The sequence below is a fragment of the Equus asinus genome, chromosome 9, assembly GCF_041296235.1.
Source record: "Equus asinus isolate D_3611 breed Donkey chromosome 9, EquAss-T2T_v2, whole genome shotgun sequence".
NCBI classification, from domain to species: domain Eukaryota; kingdom Metazoa; phylum Chordata; class Mammalia; order Perissodactyla; family Equidae; genus Equus; species Equus asinus.
The window spans coordinates 50,010,895-50,033,752 of record NC_091798.1 but is presented as its reverse complement, the minus strand read 5'-3'; the positions used below and the strand labels follow the sequence as shown (position 1 = coordinate 50,033,752).

General features: G+C 38.5%; 1 protein-coding gene across 1 annotated transcript in view; it reads left to right on the top strand.

The window, feature by feature from the left end:
• CCDC192 (coiled-coil domain containing 192) overlaps window positions 1-22,858 on the top strand; it is a 44,026-nt gene that overhangs the window by 5,352 nt on the left and 15,816 nt on the right. The gene's annotated exons all lie outside the window — the stretch shown is intronic.

Sequence of the window (22,858 nt, the reverse complement as noted above, 5' to 3'; positions counted from 1 at the left end):
AAAAAGAAGGCTCAAACTGTGGCAAAATTATGAATTACAAAGAATGTAGTGATGAACATGAGGAACCACTTCAAAGCACAAAAACCAAGACTTTCAGAGCTGCCAAATGGAGAAGGAATTTTGAATGGCTGACATAAAGGAGGGCACCCCTGCTGATATTGGGTTACACTAAGAAGTTATATGTTTATTTTGTAATTGAATGTGTTTTAATGATTTCTCATTTAAATCGGTAAAATTCAATTCACCCATAAAAGTACTCATTCCTTTTGTTCCTTATAAAATGTTTTTATCCAGTACAAGTAGCCTCTAATATTTGATTCTTTTTTTTTTTTTTTCTGCTTTATTTCCCAGCCCCGGCCCCCGGTACATAGTTGTATATCTTAGTTGCAGGTTCTTCTAGTTGTGGGATGTGGGGCGCCACCTCAACATGGCCTGACGAGCGGTGCCATGTCCATGCCCAGAATCCAAACCCTGGGCTGCTGCAGCGCAGTGCGCAAACTTAACCACTGGGCCATGGAGCCGGCCCCTAATATTTAAGATTCTTAACTTGATGATCCCTTTATGTAGCATCAAACAATTAGATATATTTTTTTCACTGCTTAGCAGATTAAACATGTAAAATGGAAACTAGATTTCACTCAACTTCTTTGTACCTACCATGAGTAAGATGCTATTTAGGTGTTTTGGGAAGAAAGATATATAAGCCAGGGTTTCTCTACCCAAGTGGCTCACAACCAAAAGAATCAAGGAAAGAGCAGGAGAATGAAAATAGGTGTTTGTTTGGTTCCCAGAAAAACTACACAATAGCATTAAGTTGCAAGGTCTATGTGTTATTTTCCTAAAGTATTGTCTTTGGAGTTGCCAAATTTGCATAACCAAGTAAATTTCATTGGAAGTTGGCAGTGCTTTGAGGAAAAAGAGTATGATGTGCAAAAAAAAAGACCTATTACAGGCATTTTCAATATTACATTTTTAATTAAGTTGAGTATTTTATTAGATTTGGCTGTCTCCGCTGCTACTGTTTTGAAACAGGTTAATCAAATACAGAAACTTTCTCAGAGGATTTAATCCTGAGCTTTTGCTTTTTCCAGTGTTTTAGTTTAGTCTTATTCTGGAAATGATAAAACTGTAAGAACATTCCCCTCCCTCCTATTTTTAAACTTAGTAAATATCTTAAAAATGGGATGACAGAAGGATAGGGAAAGGTAAGGGGAGCAACCGACCTTTCTGAAGGCTAAGATATGAGACTATTTCAGAATGCAACACCTGTCTCAAACAAACGTTTGTCCACTGGGTGCCACTGTCTTCCTTACTAGGCTATACCACTAAGTGGCTGCAAAAGGAGAAATTGTCTTCAATACTCAAGACAATGATGTGTGTGTGTGTATAAAACAATATTTTTGCCTGTGTGTATGTTAAGTCTTCTTTTAAATATCATTAATTTAGGATTTGTCACGAGGATATTGGAATTGCTATCTGGCTTTCACTGGTAATCCAAATCATGTGTGTCAGCCATGAGGCTGAGCTCTGGTCAGAAGGGCTGGCCTGGTGGGCTAGTAACAGGTGGGGAGAGCAGAGGAAATGTCGAGGACAAAGATTTGTGCTGGAACTAAGGAGTGGAAGCTCATTGTATTGTCAACCAGTGTGTCCCACCTTTGAGAAATGGTAAATCTCACTGTTAGCTGAATTTTACTTCCTGGCTTTGCCTCTTAGAGAAGAACATAGAATTAACTCAGTATGGAAAGTATACACGCCTACGGTTTCATCTACTCTAAGCTTCTGCTGGGTCTGCACCTCACTTTACTTAAACTCAACCTTCCTAAGGTCCCCTCCAGCAAGATCTCTATTGGCTCACTATGAAAAAGAAGCAGCTTAGAAATAGGGAAGAAATAAGGAGATTGTGGGCACTTCCTCTGTGAGGTCACACAGTAAACAGAATTCTTTGTTGGCTTCTCTCTAGCTAACAATTATTCTTTATTTCTCTGCAGTTATGTCAGTATTGTCAAAATAAAAGAAATACGAGATCAGGATAATTTGCAATTATGACATAATCTGGGCTATTCACAGTTTAAGAAATAAGTTTGCAGCAATTCAGTGGCCAGAGGGAGAAATGGTCATAAGAATCCAACTCTTGTTCTGGGTAATAATGGTAAATAATTCAAAACATTACCAAGTTTTGCTAAAGAGAATACTTGATTGTATTTCCTGTAGGTTAAGATCAGTGGGAGGTAAAGCCTGGAAATTGGGTAGTAGATAAAGGACAAGAAGGGGGAATGAGAAAGAAGGAAAAATGTTGAGGAGAGAGGAGGAAGAAGAATAAAAAAAGTTTCTGGAGAAACTCATAAAAAGCAGCTTTTGCAAGTGTACTGGCTTCTACCACCAGTGATAGCAGGGACAAAGATACAGAAGGGACAAAGAAAGAGGGTCAGTGGGCTGCAGTTTATGACCATACACAAGCAAAGATGTCCCACAGCTTTTGTGCAGAGACAGGTTCCAAGAAAGTGTCAGGAAACCCAGTTTCACAACGGAGCACAGATCCAGAGACACCCCAGTCCAGAGGGACGTGTCAGGCCAGTTCCTGAGACACTTCCTCCGGCAACAACTTTGGCCCAGTGTCTTCCTCATCCATCAGGGGCTCCTGGCAGTAGCTCCAGGAGAGCTCAGGCTTTGTTCCTGCTCCACTACTTGCTAGTTTTATGACCTTGGGCAGTTTACTGAATCTCTCTACTCACAGCTGTCTTTTCTAGAAAGGGGTAAACATACTGAATTCATAGGGCTGTTGGGAGGATTAATTGAGATAAGTGTATCTGGCTCTTAGTAGGTTCTCAATAGATGTTCATTTATCTCCACTCCTGCTAGTGGTCATAACAGAATGTGTGATTCTCTGTGGCACATGTCGTGGGCTTGTGAGTGTATATAAGAAATTTCTTTCTTTACTGGTGTCTCTCAAAGTGTTCGAATGATGCTCAATTCGTAACACAGCAGTTCTTCTTCAGTGCTGACAATGTTATGGTATTTCAACCAGGAAACACGCCCCCCATCCCAGCTCCCTTGTTTAGCTTTGGCACCATCCAGCTTTCTCTTCTACTCTTTTTCAAGTCTTCATTTGGGAAAGGGACTTTGGTCCTTTAACCTTGTTCTTCCTTGCTGCTTCATCTCTTGGGTGTTCTGTTTCTGCCCAGCTTGGGAGTTGAAGGAGCAGTGCTGGTATTTGGTCATTTCAAAGTTCTTTTGGGGAAATCGGGAAGCAGTGGGGGGGATCTGTGATCATTCCCTCACCAAGGAGGTCGATCCAGTAACAACCATGTAGTCAGAATTAGCTTCAGACATTTTCTGGATACCATACCTAGCAAAATATTAGTCACATAGTAAGTGTGCCATAAACACTAGCAGGAAAAGAGATTTCATGATTTGGTGCAAGGGCTGGAGGTAGGAGGCTTGGTGGTGAACTTGACTTTTTTTTCTAACCATCCTTTTTCCTAGGCAGGAATGAGACATAGACAAGACACAGCAAGGGGTCCCTTTATGGTCTTTTGGTGCATAAAAATAATTTTTCCCTTTTTGTTTACATAAAGAGAGGTTTGTTGGTGATACTCAAAATGCAGAGAAATTTCACTAGATAAGAATGTGCTAGTTTTTTTTTTTTAAAGATTGGCACCTAAGCTAGCATCTGTTGCCAATTTTCTTTTTTTCCTCTTCTTTTTCTTCTCCCCAAAGGCCCCCAGAACACAGTTGTATATTCTAGTTGTAGGTCCCCCTGGTTGTGCTGTGTGAGACACAGACTCAGCATGACCTGATGAGTGGTGCCATGTCTGTGTCTGGGATCCAAACCGGCAAAACCCTGGGTAGCCAAAGCGGAGCGTGTGAACTTAACCACTGGGCCACGGGGCCGGCCCCAGAACGTGCTAGTTTTATTTCCCAATATTAGGAAAAAGCACATGTGAGCCGTTTTCTTACTTCTAAGTAATAGCTCATGTGCCAATTGGGCATAATTTTCCCCTTACCTGATAAGAGGGACATTTTTGAAGGCCCCAAATAAAACTAATAACAGTGCCTTCCTGTATCCTCACTCTATAGTGAACTTGACCAGTTATGTTATATACAAAGAAGATTCCTTTCCTTTTCTCTTTCCCCCTGGGGTCTACCTGCCTAAGGTTCTCCTCCATCTTAAAGAATACCAGGAGCAATAATGGAGACAAAGAGTGAAAGTGGGGGGTGAAGTGGGGGAGGGGAGTCTAAGCTCGCATCCTACAGAAATGCATGTTGGTACCAGACACTCCTGCAATGCATTGCAAATGATAGACAGTGGGTGGAGGAACTGACATTTATTAAGCACCATCAGTGTTCCAGGTACTGTGCTTAGATTTATGGACGTTTCATTTGATCCACACAAGAACCCTATGGGATTATAATAAGAATCCCTGTGAGGAAAACGAGACTCAAAAACATTAAGTCGAACCAGCCCTGATGGCTTAGTGGTTAAAGTTCAGCATGCTCTGCTTCAGCAGCCCAGTTTTGGTTCCCAGGCACAGAACCACGCTACTCATCTGTCAGTAGCCATGCTGTGGTGGCAGCTCACATAGAAGTACTAGACTTACAACTAGAATACACATCTATGTACTGGGGCTATGGGGAGGAGAAAAAAGAGAGAGAGAGGAAGATTGGCAACTGGCAACAGATGTTAACTCAGGGTGACTCTTGCCCAGCAAAAAAAAAAAAAAAAAAAAAGTTAAGTCATTTTCCCAAGTTCATACAGTTAATAAATGGAGAAACTGATATTAGAACTTAGGTATTTTTAAAATTCAAAGCTCCTATTCTTAAGAACATGTGGTCATAGGCCAAGGCCATTTAAATGGTTTTCTACTCAAGCAGCACTGAACAAGACCAACTTAGGTTGGTTTCCAAACTGGAAACTGGAGGGCTTGTGAGACAGGTTGCTGGGCCCCACCCCCAGAGTTTCTGATTCAGTGAATCTGGTGTGGGGATCAAGAATTTGCATTTCTAACAAGTCCCCACTCTAAGCTGAAGTTAAGTTCCAGACCTAACCCATACCTACAAGCCAAGGTTCCTCTTCACGCTTGCCCTGTGCCCCCAGCTGCATAGGAACTGATTGAATCAGTTAGGACTGATCTTGGGTATGTAAAACAGACAATCCAAATAAAAGTGGCCTAAACAAATAGATGCTTATTTTTCACTCATGTAAAATCTGGACACAGGCAGTACAGGAGAGGTGTGGTAGCTCTACAGTCCTCAGAGTCCTGGGCTTTGTCTCTTCTGCATTCACAAACATGGCTTCCATCTTCAGGGTCCAAGAGGCACCTGCTGCTGCAGCCATTCTACTCACATGCCAGGCAGTATGAAGAAGGAAAAGGCAAGTGCAAATTAGGGATGGACAACTGCCAACTGAGCAGCCTCTTTTAAGAGCTTTTCTCAAAAACTCACTTAACAAATTCATATATAACCCTGACCACTGCTATTTGCATGACGGTTGAGAAATGCAGATATTTAGCTGGGCACATTGCCACCCAAGAGTATAGGGATTCTTTTACTAAAAAGGAAGAAAGGATATTAGGTTGGCAAATAGCTATCTCTGCCATGCTCATCCAACCTCTTGACTATACTGTTGCACACAGTGCTTTGTCCTGATAACGTCAATTTTTTTGCATGTGGTTTTCCAGTTTTCCCAGCATCATTTGTTGAAGAGCTGATTTTTTCCCCATTGAATGGTCTTGACAGCTTTGTCAAAAACCAATTGTTCGTAGATGGATGCCTCTACAGACTGTCAATTCTATCCCACTGCTCTAGAACTGTGTGACTTTCGGCAGGTACTGCTAGTTGGAAACAGGTAAATTTTTGAGCTGGAACTTAGAGTCAGTCTTCTGGGTCCTTTACCAATATCTTTTCTTAGTGTGAGAACCACAGTGTATCTCTCTTACTTATGCAGTAACTGGGGATTGAATGAATCGTCTAACTGATCTTTTACCTTTAACACTTAGTATAGTAGGCAAACAAACACAAAGGCAAAAAGACTAGTATGTTTGACTCTAATAACCCAAAATTATTCATCATTTTATACCTGAGACTCTAAAATAAACTTTCATTATTTGCCTATTAGTGTTCTATCCATATCCATAAGTTTAGGAATAGGAAGAATATAGATCCCCCAAAATTTTAGATGTTGGATATGTGTATGAGTGGCTGAAAGTGATTTGATGCATAATGAGATTGCCCCCCAAAAATGTTCTGGTTCTTTTTTCATTGTTTAAGTGCAACAGTGGGTCCCTTGATGTCAAGTTTATTTGAAATAAGTAATGTGCCCTTGGTAGGAGTATTCATTTCTGCAAAACCTCAGAAATTATGCTTGATATGCCAATCTGAAATCATGAGTTTTTGTGAATGAGTTTTTGTTTTCCAATCTATTTGGAAGTCTACTTCAATGCCATAAAATTGCAAGCAGTCTATTTGACTTGGAATGGATTTTCTCATCAACATAAGACTTAGTTATTGGGAATTTTGTTAAACAATTTGATTCTGGTTGACTTTATAGCAGGAAGAGTCCTCTCTTAAAATACACACACCTACCACACACACTTATGCACCCTCCTATCTAAGCTGATGCCAATCTTTACCCCTTTACTGGATTGTTGGGCATCAGTCAGGAGCCTCAGAGAATGTAAGGAAAAGAATACAGCTAGTGAAGAGAGAAGTTGTTTTGAATAGAGTCAGGCACAGTGACAAACGGGCTTCTGTTTTTATTGTTGTTACAGGCGGGATGCGTGGACTGCTGGCCTGTTATATAACCAAAGACTTCCTTTTGCTTGTAAATGTCAAGATCAAACAGAGGTCAGTTTTAAATAGCTGACCGGGTGCTAATAAATGTGACTTTTTTGTCTAAGAAAAAATCACAAAAGGCCTTGTCCCTTATGAGTCAGGCCTTGCTGATAAGAGCAGGTATCTTTCTGTATGGGCAAAACCTGCATTTTCTTCGTAAGATTTTCTCAGAGATGGCAAACTAACTTTAACTTTGCTTTATCTCCACAAGAAAATTAGTAAGTTATGTATATGTTTTTGTTCAATTATTCATATAGTCATTCAATAAATATTTACTGAGCCTATAATGTGAGCTAGGCATTCCACTAGGTACTCCCATGTATATTAGCTCATATATTTCTCCCAAAGGCCCTGGAAAATTGTGTCCCCATTTTGTAAATGAAGAAAGCTCTTTTGACAGATTGCAGCCCTCTTGTCTGCTCTGTTTATACATTCTCCCTTGGTGACCTGCCTGTAGGGCACACAATCTGCAGAGAAGAAGCAAGTCTTCATCATTAGTCCTGATCTTCCTGACCCCAGATCTGAATATCCAACTGCCTATTGAATAGCTCCACCAAGGTTCTCACAGTCAGCTCAAGCTCTATCTGTCCATTAGCTTCCTGCCCCAAGTCGGTTCCTTCTCCCACAACCCCTAGGCCAAGGATAGGTGCCACCAGCCACCCTGTGGCTCATATCAAAAATCTGTGCTACTTTGATTCTTTCCTCTTCTTCATGCAACACATCCAATCAATTAATAAGTATTATGAATGATGCCTCTCAAGTAATTCTTGAATTCATCTTCTCTTCTCTATCTCCACCATCATTGCCCTTGTCCATGCCACCAACTTCAGACGTCTCCCAAATTTACTTTTATTATCATCCTTGTTTAAGGGCTCCTCAACACTATAGCCAGAGTGAAGATTTTATAACACAGACCTCATATTTCTCCTTGGCTTGAATCCTAAATTATCGCCCTTTTACTTTCAGGGTCAAATCTATACTCCTTAAGAGATCTTACAGTCATTTGTGGTCTGATCCCCTAATTGTTTCTCCAGTTTTATCTTATGCCACTCCCTGCTTATCACTATTATACCACTTTCAATTTTTTCCATGGACGATATTTTCTCTTACCTTTCTTATCTAAGAAAAAACAAAAAGCCTTGTTCCTTAGAATCAAGCTTTAATTAACACATCCTCTTTCCTCTGTTTCTGCCTAGAGTTGCTCTTCTCTGCTCCCACCACCTCCTCTCACCCTCTTTCTCATTATCCAACAGATCTTAACCAACTCCTCCTTTCAGATCTTGAATTAGATGCCACTTCCTCCAAAATGCTTTTCTTCCTCCTTCAAGTTTGGGTGAGATGACCTTCCCGGGGATGATGCTCTCAGAATCCTTCTCCCACTTCGCCACCAACTATAATTGTCTGTCCGTATCTCCCACTACACTATTTGCCCCATGGAAAAAGTTCAGTTAGTGACTTCCCTGAGGTCTCAAATCAAGTTAGGATTCATCCATTCATCTCTCATATCAGAGCTCATGCTCTTTCCATTATAACAATTGGAGTTGACTTATAGGCAATGGGGAGCCATTAAATGGTTTGAAGGGGCATATTCAGATCTGCACTCAGAGCAAAAACTCTGAGGGTACCGAGAAGGACAGATTTGTGAAGAGACTAGAGCCAGGCAACTCAGTGTGTAGATTCTTGCCAAAATTCAGTTTAGAAATGATAAGTGCTTAACAGTGGTGAAGAAAAGACAGAGACAAGAAATATTTAGGAGTTGGATTTGGTGATTAAATGAAAAAGTAGTATTCAAGACTGACCCTAAGTTTTGGGTCACTGGATGATCTGTGGTCACCCCAACCATCTTACATTTGAATAATTAGAAGTTGAAGGTGATTCGTTTCTTATGGCAGGCTCCACGCAGGCTCAAGTTAACCCATGTGTGCTCTGGAGTCTTCTTAAAGCTTTGTAATTTGAATTTCCTAACTTAGGTTTTCTGAATGTTGCAGTTCTTTGATATTACATTGGACCTTTAACCCATCTCTTAGAAATAGGATTTTTTTCTTTTTCCCATTTTCAGTCCCTGGGGCTTCAAAGAGAAAGTTTTGGATGATCGTGTGTTTTGTATATGCAGATCTCATTAATTAACCTCAAGAACAGTTTAATGTTTAAATTTGGAGTTGTATAAATGCAAGTCTCTTGACGTTATTGAATGGATGTATAGTGACAGGCAGTCCCTGATACCCTTCAGGAGATATTCAAAGTCAAAACTGTTTGCATGCTAACAGGTTATTGGCCTTTCCCACTATCATTCTTTCACTAGTAGACAAAGAAGTTTTCCAGATGCTACATGAAAGGTTGAACACAGAGCAGGTATGAGAATCCAGACATTAAGGAGATTTGAGGAGAAACGGAAACCTCTGAGAGAAACTCAAAGATAGCAGAATGCATTTTCCCCAAGCCAAGACAGTAGAGAGTCAACTCTGTGTGTCTTACCAGTAGGACTGTGCCCTGTTCCATGAAAGTGCTCCAAGAATGTACCAGAACTTAGGTGGACTGGCTGTGTTCTAGGAATGGGTCCTAGGTCCCCGTAGTTATTAGCTTTAATTTATCAGAGCCTGATATTATTGCTTTTTTACTTTTACATCCAAGTATTTGAACTTTATGTCCAAGTCAATGATTAATTGTCTCACTTTTTCCCATGTTCATTTCTCTCTGGTATTCTTATCTATTCATAAGTCCCAGGGAACTTTTTTGGAGATTAAAGGAATCTTAGGAATTTCTGTGCCTGGACCCCTAACTTTATGTTTCAATTATCAGTTGACCTTTTGGTAAATATTTCTGTTTTCACTCGGAGCTTAAACGTTCCTTCATTACTCAGAGTCCCCCCACCCTCCCCAAATTTGGGGCTGTTATGGGTTGAATTCTATCCTCTCCAAATTCAAATGTTGAAGTTCTAACTTCCAGTATCTCAGAATATGATTTTATTTGGAAAAATGTTTATTGCAGATGTAATTAGTTAGGATGAGGACATATTGGAGTACGATGGGCCCCTAATCCAATGTGGCCGGTGTCTTAATAAAAAGTGAAAATTTAGACAGAGACGTACAGGGAGAAACTCATGTGAAGATGAAGGTAGAGACCAGGGTGACGATCCTACAAGCCAAGGAATGCCAAAGATTGCCATTAAATCACCAGAAGCTAGAGGAGAGGCATAGAAGATTCTTCTTTACAGCTTTCAGAAAGCAACTCTACCAATCTACCTCTCAAGTCACCTTGATCTGGGACTTCTAGCATCCAGAACTGTGAGACAATAAATTTATGTCTCTTAAACCGCCCGATGTGTGGAACTCTTTTACAGCAGCCCTACAAACTAATACAGGGGGCAATATGCTTCTAAATTATGGGCCTTTGGAGGTCTATTTTGAGATGTGCATGAATCTAGAAATGGCTGCAAATAACTTGTTAAAAGGCAGAAATACTAATAAACGTAAAAGTCTGTTTTGTCTAGGATTGGGATAGGATGAGGAATTCGTTGTTTGTTTTTAGCTATAAAATTGAGATGAGGCCAAACTGGTTCTGTGAACTAAATGTATCTTCAGACACAGAGGTTCCTGTCCATTCCACAGGTAGGATAGGTAATTCTTAAAGTGTTTGACTCTGTTATTTATTGCCAAGAAAGTTTGTGGTACTGGTCCAAGTCAGCTTGTGAAACATTGAGCACAAGGGCAGCCTTTGTTTTTAAATGAAGTCACTCCTCTCTCTGTAGCACGAGCTCTACAAGGGTTGCCAAAACAGTTTGTTTTTGAGTGGTTTGTGAGTGACACTGGAAACCTATACTGCAATATTAATTGCGGTGTTTGTGTGTGTGGGTTGTAGAGGAGAAGATGTAGAGTAGACAATGAGAGGAGACAAACATGAACATTCAAGTTACTTAATGGGGTGGGTGGTTGTTTTGTTTTGTTCTGTTTCTGAGAAAGATTTGCCCTGAGCTAATACCCATGCCAATCTTCCTCTATTTTTTTTTTTTTTTTTTTGAGTATGTGGGCTACCAGCATAGCATGGCCACTAACAGAGTGGTATAGGTCTGCGCCTGGGAACCAGACTCTGGCTGCCCAGCAGAGCTCATGGAACTTTACTATGCCGCTGGAGTTGGCCCCAATGGGGTGGTTTTAATAATTGTAGTCTGTGATGGATTGGGTGGATGATGAGGGAAAGAGAAGTTTTAAATGTATTAGTGGTTTAAACATATAGATGTGTGGTTCTATTTATTGAGAAAGGGAAGTCTGGGGAAGGTATAGAATATGGGGAGTTCACTTTGAATACATTAATTTTTAGATGCCTTGTATGCATTCAAGTGATAAATCTTAAGTAGGTTGTTGGAGATATAGATATATATATATATAGATATATATATATAGATATATATTAGTCTGAAGCTAATTGTTGGTATGTAAAAACATCGGGAGTCATCAACATGTGACTAGTGTTTAAACCTAGTGAGATCAGCTAGAGAATGAGTGTAGATTGGAAGAGAGTTGAGTCGAAGACCAAACTCTCAGATTTCTACACTTAGAGGATTGAAAGATGAGGAAAATCTAGCCAAAGAAACAGAATCAGGAAGAAATCCTGAAAATCGTGTCCTGGAAGCAGAAAGAAAAGAGTGTTTCAAGAGGCATGGAGTCCTCAAATGTGCAATATTTTCCTGGGAGGTTGAATAAGATGACCAGAAATTTGTCCATTGTGTTTGGTAAAGTGAGAATCAGAGATAACCTTAACAAGATCAGTTTCAACAGAGCAGTGGAGGGCAGAAGCCAATTGAAGAGAGATTAGGAGAGACATATAATTCATGGCAGCTCTCTTCCCAGGCACGGGGAAATTTTTTCTGTAGTCTGAGAGAGAGCAGGATCGAGAGAAGAGCCCACGATGGCAGAGTGAGAGAATTCTGAGAATCTAATTTGAGACCCAGAGTCTAGGGGTGCCTCTACTTCTTAGTTAAATGAACCAATTAATTCTCTTTTTAATCTAAGCCAATTTGCATAGGGTTTCTACAACAAAACTGAAATGGTACTAACAAATAGAGGAATTAGTGAAATATCCAAACTGGAACTTAGTACAACCCCTACCAAAGGAACACCCTCTAGCCTTTTTCTTGATTGTGGCCATGAGAACAGAATAGGACAAAGAAGGCTCCCAGAGGTCAGAAACAGAATCAAACAGGTCAGAAACCTCCACTCACCGCATTGTCAGGACAGGCCTTATTATCTCTGATTAGTAGAATGTGGTGTTTGGAATGGCCAATGACAACTGTAAGTTGTTTCCCCTTGTCCCTTTTTCTGAAAGGGAATTATATTGTTCTTTTCCTGCTTTCCCTGTATTTTAGACATATTAGGGAAGGTACTTTTTAAATTTAGTCTTTAGGTACCATATCACGATAAGTCTCATGTGGATCTGATTCAGGCAGGAAAGCACATAATTTAGAGATCTCAATGTATAGCTAGATGCAGTAATTTGATATGCCTTTGGGTTGTCTCCTTTTGTGAAGTGGTGAGTGCATTTTTGATGCTCCTAGTGTAGAATAGATGCATCGTATTATGCAGGGGTATTTTGGGAAATGCATGCGCTTATGAGCATAGGGTGTAATTGCGCTGGACACCCAGAGGGTGGACTTTAATTGGCCTCTGTCTTAATATCTACCTTTTCTGGAAAATTGCTCCTTCTGGCTCAAATCTTGTAATAATTCTGTGGCTGTCAACCACAGTATTCCTGTCTAGAGGGAATGATCTTTCAGCACGTGACCTAGGTTCAGTCAATTATGATATCCCATTTTTCTGACCATAAAGATCAACCCAGGAGAGGTCATATGAACAAAGATGGGTCAAATGGAATCCTTTTTCAATTTGATACTGGAAGACAAATTGTCTTACTATTGAGGTCATGAAGGCTATAGGTTATATTTTCCAACGATGTGAAGAAAGCTTATCTGCACTGGGAAATAATGAGGCAAACACATAGGAGCAGCACTAAGGTATAGAGGGGGAAAAGACGGGATACTATGACTTCTTCCGAGACTGTGGAATCTAGCTGTGTGTGAAACCAAAGTCTACTTCTGACTCACCAGTTATATAAGCCAATAATTTTTTTTTCTTAAAAAAAAAAGAGTAAGAATATTGTAAGAAAGTGAAAATGGTGTGGGTAGGCAATCGTTTTAAGAAGTTTGGGAAAAGAAGCACAGAAATAGCACGATGATTGGAGGAGGAGGCCGGGGAGGGTTCGATGGACAGCTTTCATTCATGAGAATTACTAGAACACATTTATATGCTGGATAGAATCATTCAGAAAGAGTGAGACAGAAAATTCAGAAATGGATGGGGAGGAGTACAGATATTACAGGAGCAAAGGCGTTGTGACAGACACAGGAGATGGGATTCAAAGCCAAGTGAAAGGGCTGGCCTTTCATAATCAGAAGAATATCTTCTCCATTTGTTTAGTAAGGATGTTTTCCCCTTCAAGTAACAGAAACCCGGTTAACATAATGTAATAGGGCCAGCTAGCATCTCACATAAGAATAAGTCCAGAGGTGCATCAGTTCCAGGGTTGGTTAATTCAGTGGCTCAAGAATGTCACCAAGAACACAGGTGTTATCCATCCTTTGGTAGAGCCAACCACAGTGTTGACTGTATCAGACTTGTAGGATTCCTGCAGCCATTCCAAGCATTACATGAAGTCAAAATATCCTGAGGAAAAAAAAGATGTGCTTCCTCCTGCATGTCTTTTCAAAAACTCCGGTAAAATCCTCCTCAGGCTCCAGGGGCCTCCACTGGATTGCAGGCCCATGGCTAAAATAATCTTTTATACCTGGGAATGAGACCAACATGGCCGGCTTAGTTCAATTGTGATTCATTCCCTGGGGCTGGACAAAGCCAAGCTCCCCTAAACACAGGGCTGCTAGCTAATCCAAATTGGGTGTCTGGTAGCAAAGACAAACAGGGAAGCAACTGTTGGGAAACAGATTAGCAGTGTCTGCTGCAGTAAAGTTTATATATTGGCTGGTGGGAAGATGAGGGAGTAGCCATTTGGCAACTTCTATTTTTTCAGTGAATTGTTGATGAGGTGGTCATTTGGGCAAAGGGTGAGGGTGGACTTTTGAAGAGAAAGTATGAAATGATATTCAAGGAAATAGTAGAAAGTAATAATTAGTTCTCTCAGAAAAAAAGAAAGCCAATTTAGTAGGAAAAAAATATAATGATATTTTGATTTCAAGGCAATGCTGAATACCTGTTTGAGATTTGTGTTCATCAATTTAAAATGAAACCAGTCAATCCAATTTTGTTATTTTTTTCTAATAACATTCAATGAATGGATGTAATGCTGACAACTTTCCTGACCACTGAGAGCTAACTAGAAAGTCATTTTATTTTATTCTTGTGGAGGTGAAATTCATATAATACACAATTAACCATTTTAAAGGATGCAATTCAGCGGCATTTAGTGGATTCACAATGTTGTGCAATCACCACCTCTCTCAAGCTTTAACACTTTTTCTTCATCCCAGAAGAACACTTCATACCCATTAAGCAATCCTCACAACCTCCTCATAACTCCTTCCTCCCATCCTCTGACAACCACTAATTGCTTTCTGTCTCTATGTGTTCATCTAGTCTGGATATTTTGTATGAAAGGAATAATACAATATGTGACCTTTTGTGTCTGGCTTCTTTCACTTAGCATAATGTTTTTGAGGTTCATCCAAGTTATAGCAAGTACCAGTCCTTCATTCCTTTTTATGGTTGAATAATATTTCATTGTATGTACACAATACAATTTGTTCATCCATTCATCCATTAATGGACATTTGGTTTCCACCTTTTAGCTATTACGAATAATGCTGCTATAAACTTTCATACACAAGTTTCTGTGTGGATATATGCTTTCACTTCTCTTGGGCACATACCAAGGAGCGGAATTGTTGGGTCATATGGTAATTCCATTTTTAACTTTTTGATGAACCACCAAACTGTTTCCCACAACAGCTGTACCATTGTACATTCCCACTAGTAATGTACAAGTGTTCTTGTTTCTCTACATCTTCACCAACACCTTTTATTTTCCATTTTTTAAATCAGAACCATCAGAACGGCTATGATGTGGAATCTCATTGTGGTTTTGATTTGCATTTCTTTAATTAATGATCAATGATATTGAGCCTTTTTTTTGGAATTAGGAAACTTCCAATTTTATTCATAAAATTATTAATCAAAATTGTGAAAGTAGATTTATAGAGCCACATATCAATAACAAAATAGGAAGGAAATGAAACATTGCAGAGACATTTTGACAAGTTCCAAAGAAATACACACTAGGCTAAAAATCTACAGGTAAGCCATGGTTGCACAATAGGTTATATCCATTACTGCATTTTCTTGGTAACTTCTTCTTTATATTTGTCTTTCTCTTTTCCAGCTTGTGCAGATTTGGCTTTGTGTTCAAGAATTTTTTCTGGTCTTCGTTGACCATTTGTATATCTTCTTTGGAGAAACGTTTATTCAAGTCCTTTGCCTCTTTTTTAATTGAGTTGTTTGTCTTTTTGTTGTTGGGTTGTAAGAGTTCTTTAAATATTCAGGATACTAAATCCTTATCAGACATATGATTTGCAAGTATTTTCTTTCATGTTGTAGGTTGCCTTTTCACTTTCTCGTTAATGTCATTTGCTGCACAAAATTTTTAAATTTTGATGAAGTCCAATTTAACTGTATTTTATTTTATTGCTTGTGCTTTTAGTATCAAAAACCCATTGCCAAATTTGAGATCTTGACGTTTTTTCCATACTTTCTTCTAAAATTTTAATAGTTTTTGCTCTTATATTTAGAGCCATGTTGAGTTAATTTTTGTTTATGGAGTGAGATAAGGGTACAACGTCATTCTTTTGCATGTGGTTATCCAGTTGTCCCAGCACCATTTGTTGAAGAGAGATTTCTTTACCTATTAAGTGGTCTTGGCACTCTTGTTAAATATCAATTGGCCATAGATGTTTGGGTTTATTTCTGAACTCTCAGTTCTGTTCAAATATGTGTCTATGTGTCTATCTTTATGCCAGCATGACACTGTTTTCTCACTATAGCTCTGCAGTAAGTTTTGAAATTGGGTAGTGTGAGTCCTCCACATTTGTTCTTCTTTTACAAGATGGTTTTGGCTATTCTGGGTCCTTGAAATTCCCATATGAATTTGAGGATTGGTTTTTCCATTTCCACAAAGAAAGTCATTGTAATTTTAATAAGGACCACTTTGAATCTATAGTTTGCTTTGGAGAGTACTGCCATCTTAATATTAAGTTTTGCAATGCATGAACACGGCATATCTTTCTATTTACATGGATCTTCTTTCATTTCCTTCAGCAATGTTTTGTAGTTTTCAGTGTATCACTCTTTCACCTCCTTAGTTAAATTTATTCCTTGGTAGTTTATTCCTTTGGGTGCTGTTATGAATGGAACTGTTTTCTTGATTTCCTTACTGGATTGCTCATTGCTGGTTGTGTTAAACATGCCTTTATTTTCTATATGTCAGATGATTTGACATCTGGGGCCTTGCTGACCCTGGAGAGACTGCTCCACCCAGTGCTAGTCAGTTCCCACAGATAGTAAATGACTTGCCTGGCAGTGTGTTTTTCATATACAAACTAAGCAATCCAAACCCACATCCTCACCACCTCCTTTCTTAGGCTCTCAACACTCAGGGCCACAATTCCCCTGACCTAATCACCCCAGGTCCAGGTACCAGATAACTAGGGACAACCTCTATGCTCCAGGGCCCACTGAAGTTATTCAAACTAGCAAATTCTAAGCCTGTTTATCCTGATTCATCCCATTCTTTCCGCAGAAACTATAATAAATGCTTTTGCCCACATTTTATCCTTGCTTCCTCTACCTCCTGGCTGACTCTGGTGATTCCTCTGTAGCCCCTCCATAGTGTGGCCTCTCCTGTGGTGTGGCATGACCCTCCTCATGGGAACTCTGAGTGACAAACTATATTTTCAAGGGCAGTAATCTCCTGATCTGTTGGCCTCACCATACCTGAATAATAATAAAACCTACATTTTAAAACACTACTGTATAGCAACACAAGCAGATTTTTGTGTGTTTATCTTGTACCTTGAATCTTTACTGAATTCATCTTTTAGCTCTAGTAGTTTTTTGAGGACTGCTTGAAATTTTCTATATATAGAATCATGTCATCTTCAAATAGAGATAGTTTTCGTTCTTCATTTCCAATGTAGACATCTTGTTTTCTTTTTCTTGTTTAACCGCCCTGGGTAAGAGACTTTCAGTCCAAGGTTGAATAGCAGTGGAGAACGCAGGCATCCTTGTCTTGTTCCTGGTTTTAGGGGGAAAGCTTTCCATCTTTCACCATTGAGTATGATGTTAGCTATGGTTTTTCATAAATGCCCTTTATCATGTGGAGGAAGTGTTCTTTTTTCCTAGTTTACTGAGTGTTTTTATCATGTTGAATTTTGTCAAATTTTTTTTTGCACTGATTGAAATGATCATGTTGTATTTCTCCTTTGATCTGTTTATGTGGTTCATTACTTTAATTGATTTTTTTTTTTTTAATGTTGAACCACCTTTGCATCCCTGGGACACATCCCACTTGGTCATGTTGTAGACCTTTTTTAATATGCCATTGAATCCAGTTTGCTAGTATTTTGTTGAGGATTTTGCATCTATATTCATAAGGGATATTGGTCTGTAGTTTACTTGTAGTATATTTGTCTGTCTTTGGTTTTAGGATAACTTGTTAGGAAGTGTTCCCTCCTCTTTTTTTTTCAATGAGTTTAAGTAGGATTACTGTTAATTGTTCTTGAAATGTTTGGTGAATTCACTGGTTAAGCTATTTGATCCTGAACTTGGTTGGGGGAAGTTTTTGATTACTTATTCAATCTCTTGTCTTGTCGTAGGCCTATTGAGATTTTCTATTTTTTCTTGAATCAGTTTTGGTAATTTGTGTGTTTCTAGGAATTTGTCCATTTCATCTAGATAATCTAATTTGTTGGCAAACAAATGTTCAAAGCATTCTTTCATAATCCTTTTAATTTCTGTAAAGTTGATGGTAATGTCCCCACTTTCACTTTCGTTTTTGGTTTTGTCTTTTCTCTTTCTCTCTTTTATAGCTAAAGATTTGACAACTTTATCGATCATTTCCAAGAAACAACTTTTGGTTTCATTGATTCTCTCTATTGTTTTTCTATTCTCTATTTTATTTATCTCTGCTTTAGTCTTTATTGTTTCCTTGTTCCACTGGCTTTGGGTTTAGTTTGCCCTTCTTTTTCAAGTTCTTCAAGGTATGAAGTTAGGTTGTTGACGATGTATTTCTTCTTTTTTAATGTAAGTGTTTTCAGCTATAAATTTCCCTCTGGCACTGCCCTCACTGTATCCCCTAAGTTTTGGTATGTTGTGTTTTACTTTTCATTCATTTCTAAGTATTTTCTAATGCTTCTTTGACCCATTGATTCTTTAAGAATATATTATTTATTTCATTTTCAAATTTTCCAGTTTATCTTTTGTTATTGATTTCTAGTTTCATTTCATTGTAGTCTGAGAAGGTAGTTCGTATAATTTCAGTCCTTTTAAATTTATTGAGAATTATTTTATGGCCTAACATATGGTCTATCCTGGAGAATGTTCCATGAGTACTTGATAAGAATATTTATTCTGCTGTTGTTGGGTGGATACTCCTGTATATGTCTGCTAGATCTTGTTGGTTTGTTGTTCAAGTCTATTTCCTTATTAATCATCTGTCTAGATGTCCTATCCATTATTAAAAGTGGAGTATTGGGGTAGCCAGTGGCATAGTGGTTGAGTTCAGCGTGCTAGTGGCCCAGGGTTCACAGGCTCAGGTCCCGGGCACAGACCTACACCACTCACGAAACCATGCTGTGGCAGGCGACCCACATACAAAGTAGAAGAAGACTGGCACAGATGTTAGGTCAGGGCCAGTTTTTCTCAAGCAAAAAAGAGAAGGATTGGCAACAGATGGTAGCTCAGGGCCAATCTTCCTCACCAAAAAAAAGGGGATGAGGTACTGAAGTTTCTATTCTATTATTGTTTATTACTGTCTATTTCTGCCTTAAATTCTGTCAATGATTGTTTCAGATATTTTGGGGGTCTGTTGTTTGGTTTATGTATTTTTATAATTTTGATGAATTAACCCTTTTATCAATGTATAATATCCTTCTTTATATTTTGCAATAATTTTGACTTAACAACTATTTTGGCTGGTATTAGTATAGCCACCCCAGCTCTCTTTTGACTACTATTTGCATGAAATATCTTTTTTCATCCTTTCACTTTCAATCTAGTTGTTTCTTTGAGTCTGAAGTTAATCTCTTATAAGCAGCATATCGTTGGATCACGTTTTTTTTTACCCATTCTGCTAGTCTCTCTCTTTTAATTGATGAGTTTAATCTATTTGCTTTTAAAGTACTACTGTTAATGAAGGACATACTTCTGTCACTTTGCTATTTGTTTTCTATGTATCTTATATCTTTTTGTTCCTCAATTCTTCCAAAGCTGCCGTCTTTTGTGTTTGATTTTTCTAGTGTACCATGTGATTCTCTTTTCCTTTTCTGTATTTTTTAAAGTATTTGCTCCTATAATGTGTGTGTTGGCATGCTTGTTAATATCCCATAGGTCCCTTAGACCTTAGACTCTGTTCATTTCTCTTCATTCTTTTTTCTTTCTGCTCCTGAGATTGGGTGATTTCAGTTGTCCTATCTCGAAGTTTGCTGATCCTTTCATCTGCCTGCTTATATCCTGTTGAATACTTCTAGCGAATTTTTCGTTTCAACTATTTTGCTTTTCAACTCCAGAATTTATACTTGGTTTCTTTTTATAATTTCTATCCCTTTATTCATATCCCCTACATGCTCATATATCATTTTTCTGATTTCCTTTACTTCCTTGCCCATGGTTTCTTTAAGCTCTTTGAGCATATTTAAGATAGTTAATTTAATGTATTTGTCCAATAAATTCAAAAGCCCAGTGTCTGGGCTTCCTCAGGAAGGTTTTTTTTTTTTTATCAATTTCTCTCTTTGTAAATGGGTCTTACTTTACTTTGTAAGCTTTATAATTTTTTGTTGAGAACCAGACACTTTGAATATTGTAATGTGGGAACTCTGGAAATCAGATTCCTGCTCCCCTCCCAAGAACTGCTGTTGTTGCTTGTTGAGGGCTGCAGGCATACATTTGTTTAGTTACTTTTTCAAACTAACTTTGCAGAGACTGTGTTTCTTGTCATCTATGGTCACTAAAGTCTCCTGTTCCATTATCTCTGTGGTTAGCCAGTGATCTGACAGAGATTTCCTTCAACACTAGTCTCTTTCTTCATCAAGTACTTCCCTGGATGCTGCAAGTGTTCTACTAGACTCCAGAGTTCTGAAATGGTTGGTTCTGACAGTTCTTGCCAGCTCAATAGTTATTGAAGTGGAGGGACCACTTCCTGAAGCTTCCTACTCTGCCATCTTCTGTGAAGTCCAAGTCATTTCGTTTTAACTATTATCTTGAATATGATTCTAAAATGTATCAGTACCCTTTATTGAGTGCATCAATAAACTCTACAATGGATACAGTTCATCTTTCTTCGACTTTTAACTATATTGCAGTGCCTTTATGATGATCTTTTTACTGAACATTGGAGTAAATATTTAAAGTTGAATTTCTTGAGTGGATTTACACAGCCTCAAATGTGTAATATGGAAGTTATCTCTTTGTTTTACATAATTTTTAAGACAAATGTTGGTTGTACTTTTTAAATCATCTCTTCCCTCCAAACTTCTTACGACTATGGTCAGAGGGGAAGGAGGCCTGCTCTTCAAAAGGAGTCTGAGGTATAATATTAGCCTCCCAGTATCATGTGAACTGTATGTTCCAGCAAAGGTGGCTAATTAGGATACAGAAAAGTTGATCATTTAAAGAATAGATATATTTCTACTTTTTTTAAAGCAGATATCGGGTACCAAGTTGAACTGAGCATTTGTTTCTGTTCTCTTTCAAAACAGTTACTCTGTAAAACCAAGTAGTTCTTACAAAAAGAAAGAAAAGAATAGGAAAAGAAAGCAATAAAAAGGAAGCAATTTAAGCTAATTCAACCCTAAAAGCATATAGTTCCTCAATCTTTAAAATGGTGGTAATAACAAAAAATATAAACAAAACTCCTCATACAGTTTTGAGCAATGGAATGAGGTAACATATATATGCCTGGTATGAGGTAGACATCAACTAAATGTCAGTTACTGCTGTTTTTCCATAGACTTCACTCACTCGTGGTCAGGAGCATGGACTTGTGGAATCAGACAGTGTATCAGTAGAATGCTATGGTAGCAGGTAATAGAAAACTCAACTCCTTAAACAAGAAGGAAACTTACCAGCTTACTAAGTTTAAGTCCCAAGGTAGGATGTGCTTCAAGATGGTTGATAAAACATTTCAATAATGTCAACAAGAATCCAGGTTTTTTTCTGTTGTCCACTCTTCCATTCAGAATATGGCTTCAGCATATGACTGATTTCCCTGATGTTTGTAGGCTGGCTACCGTAGCATTCACATCTGATCGGTGAGGGAGAGTGTTTCTCCAAATCATCAAAGTCCCCCTGGTCAGTGTGAGCGGTCCAAATTAGTTCACACCTCCTCATACAATAACTGTTGCCAGAGAAAAGCCAGGTTCTGATTGTTATGATTATCAGGCCCCATGTCTGGAGCTGGGGTCAAATTTGGGTTTAGGCCAACAAACCCGGTGTCTGCTACTGAAATCTTGGGTTCTAACACTTCCTTGCTATGTCTTTGTGCAAGGTATACAACCTTATTGAATTTTCTCATCTGCAAAATGGGTGTGAAGATGAATTGAGATAAATAAATATGAAAACAAAAGGTTTTATCCCCAGTAAATGTTGTTATTAATATTATTATTATTCATCTATACACTTTCATATTATGTAATGGTTTTAAATTGTCTGCCTTTCTGGGTAAAGTGTGAGTTTTTTGAGAATATAAACAATATCACTTTCATTTTTTACCTCTAAAGTCTTACATATAATGAATGCCCAACATATTTCTTTAACAAACAGTGAATAAATGAATATCTGTTGAGTGAATGAATAAAGGCCTAAAAACAACAAAAAGTAGATTTGAAAGAAAGACAACCAAGTGGTGATTAGATGAGTTACAAGTCAGACAGGATGTGGTAACAAAATGAACCAGATTTAAAAAGAATATATTTGACAGAAAAAAAACCAGAAAGACCTAGAGAGGCCTTTTTCTTGAAGAAGAGAGTGGTTGCAGGAAGTGAGCGAACCCAAAACAATCTGAGTTTAGGGTAACCAGCTCGTAGAGGCTGTGATATCTTCAGATATTTTGTTTTACAATTTGAAAAATAATAAATATTTGGATAAGAACCATATGAATGCTTACTGCAATCTAGAAGAGGTAGAAGAAATAATACTAATAGCCGCGGAGTACTTGACATGTTCCAGGTGTTGTTCCAAGTGTTTCTCTTGTACAAACTCATATAATCCTCAAAACAAACCCATGAGATAAGTACTATTCTTTTCATCCCCATTCCTATTTACAGATAGGAAATCAAGTCCAGAGAGACTGAGCAACTTGCCCAAATCACATAGACACCAAGTAGCAAACTGAGATTTTTACCCAAAGGGTCTGACTCAAGAGTCCGTGTGTTTAGCCATGACACTATACTGTGTAATAAAATAGAATGGTGCTCAGAGAATCTAGACTACATTTCCAAACCACCATGCACCCAAGAGTTAAATGTGTTAGTGCCCATGAGGGGCACCGCAGGCCTCCCAGATCACTGAGAGCCTAGAAAGGCGTAGCCAGCCCTTCAAGACATGTGTGTTCCCTCTGGCACTTCGCAGTGCACTTTTCTAATTCCCAGCCTATAGCACAATGGCAATGGAGAGTGCCAATGAAACAATGATTTGTTAAGGGAATTATTGTGTGGATAGATGGATGGATGAATAGTTGCATGTCAGTGTATATGATA